Source organism: Sinohyriopsis cumingii, chromosome 12 (assembly GCF_028554795.1).
Source record: "Sinohyriopsis cumingii isolate HCF-2022 chromosome 12, ASM2855479v2, whole genome shotgun sequence".
NCBI classification, from domain to species: domain Eukaryota; kingdom Metazoa; phylum Mollusca; class Bivalvia; order Unionida; family Unionidae; genus Sinohyriopsis; species Sinohyriopsis cumingii.
Window position 1 is genome coordinate 63,491,112 of NC_142972.1, and position 4,686 is coordinate 63,495,797.

The window sequence follows — 4,686 nt, forward strand, 5'->3', positions numbered from 1 at the left end:
AGATCCGTTCGTAACTTCAGGCCGCAAGCGAAACACTGTACTCCGTATCCCAATCTAGTCTCAGGTCCCAAGTAGACAAATCCTGTTCTAGCTAAACATTCAAAGTAGGTAATCCTTCCCTATCCCTGGACCATTTTTGAAACGTTTCCAATCAACGAGCACAATCACAATAGTCAGGTAAGAAGACAGGAAATGGTAGGGTTTGAACTTGGAGTTCTCATTGGGTTTCTTGCTCAATTCTTGCCCTGGCGAAGTCATTCTTCTTATTGATGGTTATCCCCTTACAACCAATTTTTTATACCGACATGTCCCTACGGAAAGGTGAAGTGATTGGGAAGTCGCACTCGCTTCTGGTACACGATTTGATAAACTTTTTCCAAGGGTCGACTGACGATGTGGTGAGTGGGTAAACATACAATCTTGTTCGGCTGGTAGGTGGTCACTTTAGAGTTTTCATCCCCTCCAGATTGCAAGGCTTGTTTTAATACTCCATAGATTACCACTCAACTGGTGCGATAATTGAGAGTCAATCCTTTACTTTACACTCGGTGTGCACTTCTCCTTGTGGGTCTCGGTATTCGTAGCCATTATTGTTAGGACCACCACTAGCGAAACTTAGAATCTTGTCGTCAGGATGTTCGTCTGTCCAGGCTCCTAAACAGTCTCCTTCGATGTTAGGGTGTTGCTGACCCGGTCTATCGATGTAGATGCAATTGTCCGAGTCAAAGTACAGGACACGATCCCCTAACAGTTCTAAAGCTTCGTACAATCTTAAGCGAGCATGGGCTGTCACGTAAGCCGCAATGATGACATTTCCAAATTCGTCGGCTTGTATAAAGTCCAGATCTTCTTCGTAATTGACTAAGATCAAATCCTCACGAACGACGTCCACGTGTTTCGTGAATTTGGTTTTGTCGTGAATCATCTGGAAGTACCGGGAAGGTTGTCAAATATTCCGTTTTGGGTAAACACGGCCGTTGTGCCATTTTACCCTACAAGCAATTTAACATCACTTTGGCAAACGATCGCCTGCCTTCGTTTTTCTCGATGTGGTCCAAAGTGATGCCTTCTTGTTCCCAGTATTTCTCTTTGAATGCCTTTTCGTCCTCGGGAGTGTGACATCAGGAAGAATAGCCACTCCCTTCTTGCTTCAGTTTCAAAAAGGCATCCACGTAGTATGTGAAAATGACTTTCTGAGTGGGGTCACCCTTGTGGTAGTGTTGTGTCTTGGGGAAAGTGGTACATTTCGTACACGTTTTACAATTGGTATCCCATGTCCAGAGCTTTAAACAATTCTACGCTGACCCACGTTCCTGTTAAGGAACGTTCTTCCTGGGTGTGCTGATATGACTGATCTTGGTTGCACGTTTCGATACAAGTACGGCACAAGGGAAACATCAGCTTGACTTGGCAATGGTGATGTAACACGGGATGGAACAAGTCGGTGGGTGGCAAAACTTTGCACTTGATCAAGCCTTCTTATTGTCGAATGTGGTCCATGCCGATGTGTTCCGTCAACAATTGCGAGTGCCCTGCAGGAAAGTGACAATATTTGCACACGTAAGGATACAGCGAACACACGTCCAATTATTTGATTTCTTCACCTTTTTCTTCGTCGGCTTGGTACAGGAAACAGGTGGAATTGGTCCTTCCTCCGTACAAACTATCCCTCGGGTTCAGGGGGTCCATCAGCTTGTAATTTTCTACGATACGTTTAAACTCGGGATCGGTTTTCAAAGGGTGATCATACTCGTGTTCCCACATTTCCACCACTTGGTATCCTTGCTGTTCTAACTTCAAACGTCGCGGGCAAATGGCCTGGTACAAGTCTTCCATGGTTTTTTGTAAAAACTGATTTTTAGTGTCACGTTCAGGGTAACAGACGGGTCATCCGTGAAATAAGCAACCGTTAAACTCGTACACGATCTTGGAGTTTTCTAAGTCGCATCCAACTACCGAATATGTTCCGATGGTCTTTTCGCCCCTCTGTTGCGGGCATGCTGAATCCATTTGTTTTCCTTTTCATACAAGTAATGTAACCAGCGTAGGGCTTTGACCGAGTATTGACGTTTGACATAGTTGGTCTTTGAGGGCTGATGACAGCCAGGGTGTTCATGCATGAATTATTGTCTGTACACTAAGGAACACGCTTTGGCAATGGTGCAGACTTCTTTCAAAGGATCGACCCCTCCGTGTTCCATGAACAGTTCTCAATTTTTTTTCACAGCAACGCCGTAAAATGTCCACGTCGGAACAACAATACTTTAACATTTCTTCCTGAAAGTCAAAAGGGTCAGAGGCATGGGTCTGGTACCAAGTGTAGAAAGCTTCTCGTTGTTCGGTACGCATATTGTCGGGGTCGTATTAGTGAGCCTCAGGCAAATGGGGTAGAACGGCATGTTGATTGGCTTCGGTATTGAAAAAGTGAGGAAAATAACCTTTAGCCATTTCTATCTTTCCAAACGTTTTAGGCATTCGACTCAAAGGCATGGCCAAGTAACTCATCGAATCTTTAAACTGCACTTGTCCCACTTGCATGGAAATGATTTTGGCTCCGTTCAAAGTAACTTTAGGACGCTCGGTGCCTTGCTCCGTATAGTACCTGAAAAGAAACTGTCCATCGTATCCGGAGAAATTGTAGGCCTTCACCATGGCATGGCGATGACAATCGCCGTAACGTTCGATGTCCTCTTGGCAGGGGATTTCAAGCTCTCGTGTTCTATGGAAAGTCTCAAGCGATCGTCTTCTTTGGGTTGACATTGCCGCTTGAGTGTGGTTAAACCCTTCTGTGATAAACCCTTCTGCTTTCTCCAATGGTACGTTGGACTTGAAATCTTTAAACTTCACTCTGTAAGTGTAAGCCGTGGTTCTAAATTTTCTGGAGGAGCTCTTTTCTGTCTCTCTTTTCAGGGTTGACTTGTGAATTTCGGCTAGGTTCAGACTCTCTGCGTCTGGATTCTGGTTCACTCATGTCATCTTCAAAATCACTGGCATGAATTTGTGCGAAGACTTCAGCGATGGTACGAGGCGATAGATCACGTTTCTGCCTCTTACGTTCTTCTTCTTGCTTCTCGAATTGATTCGATTGTTTCATCTTGACTGCGAAAAGTCAAATGGCTATGTGTGGAACACCATGGGCTACTTTATATCGATGACAGACCAGTGTCTATACAAAGGGTGTGTGTCTTGCCTTCCACTATTCATTTCACTCTCAAACCGAGCAGAACGATGGAAGAGCCTACACAGATCGAACTTTTCATTAGAGATTTGCGAAGGGTCATCATAAAAGTTTCTTTAGACAAGCCGACGGACTACTCACCCACATTTCAAGATAAAAGTCAAGATATCTGCTATATTTATCTATATATATATACATATATATATATATATATATATATATATATATATATATATATATATATATATATATATATATATATATATATATATATATATATATATATATATATATATATATATATATATATATATATATATATATATATATATATATTGACTATAATGATGTTTTATGTTTAGTTTTTCTTTCTCGTGCTTAGAAAGTTTGTACTTAGAGTTGACAGGTCACCCCACTGCCCTTATTAATATATCCGTATTAGTACACTGTGTTTACACACAACAGCATCTTGCTCATGACGCTCATGATTCAAAATTTCCAACACGTAACAGTTACAACTTTTATCTTTGATTTATTTCCTTTTCTGAGAGTAGCATATATTCTGCGTAGATAATTATTCCGATTTTTTAGAAGAGTTATAATACTATCCAACAATATTTTATATAAAGTGAGAGGCAATGCAGTACCTGATTAATTCGGTAAGTGCTGAATCATATCAGTATAATGCAAACATGAATGTTGTTTCATATCATTTATTCTGTAATGTCATTTATTAAGCTGGAAAGACAAAGCTTATACGTATATAGTAAACCCAGTGTAATGCGTTGTATATAATGTCATTTATTACTTTGGAAGGCCAATGCTTATTTAGTAAACTCCTGGCAATCAGTTTTATGCACCTCATTTTGTTGTTTAACTGACATGTCTTTTAGAAGAGGATTCTTTTTCACGCTGGTTATGCGATCAGTGAAATTCAATGGACTGCCTGTTTAACTCAGTTACTATCTAATATGTTATTTGTATCATATATGTCAGTTTCTATATCCTATGCATATTTCAAACACTGAATGTTTCTTTGCATCATGATTTCAAATTCATTCTTAACATGGATCATATATTTTTGAAACTATATCTAAAAAACAAAATGTTATCCAGTGAACAAAAATGGGAAAAAGCAAAAACCGCCACATGATCAATTACAAGAACAAATGTGGAAAGTAACAAACAAATGCATGGCATAAGGTGGGCTCAGCTGGATGTAATGCTATTCCTCAATAACATTTAATATTATGACACTTACAGCTCATGTTCTTTGATCTGATATAAAGCTATTACCGATAAGCTATTAATAGCAAAAACAAGTATTGTTTATTTTTCGTTCATTGATCTATGCCTGCCATACATTTTCATCTACGTCTAAGATAATAATAATATACCGAAAACAGTTTGATTCCAAACTATACAAAGTAGGATAATACAACTTCAAATCATGATATTAACATTTCTGAACTTAACTGTCAACTTCTTGGTGCTAAACTTGATCATTG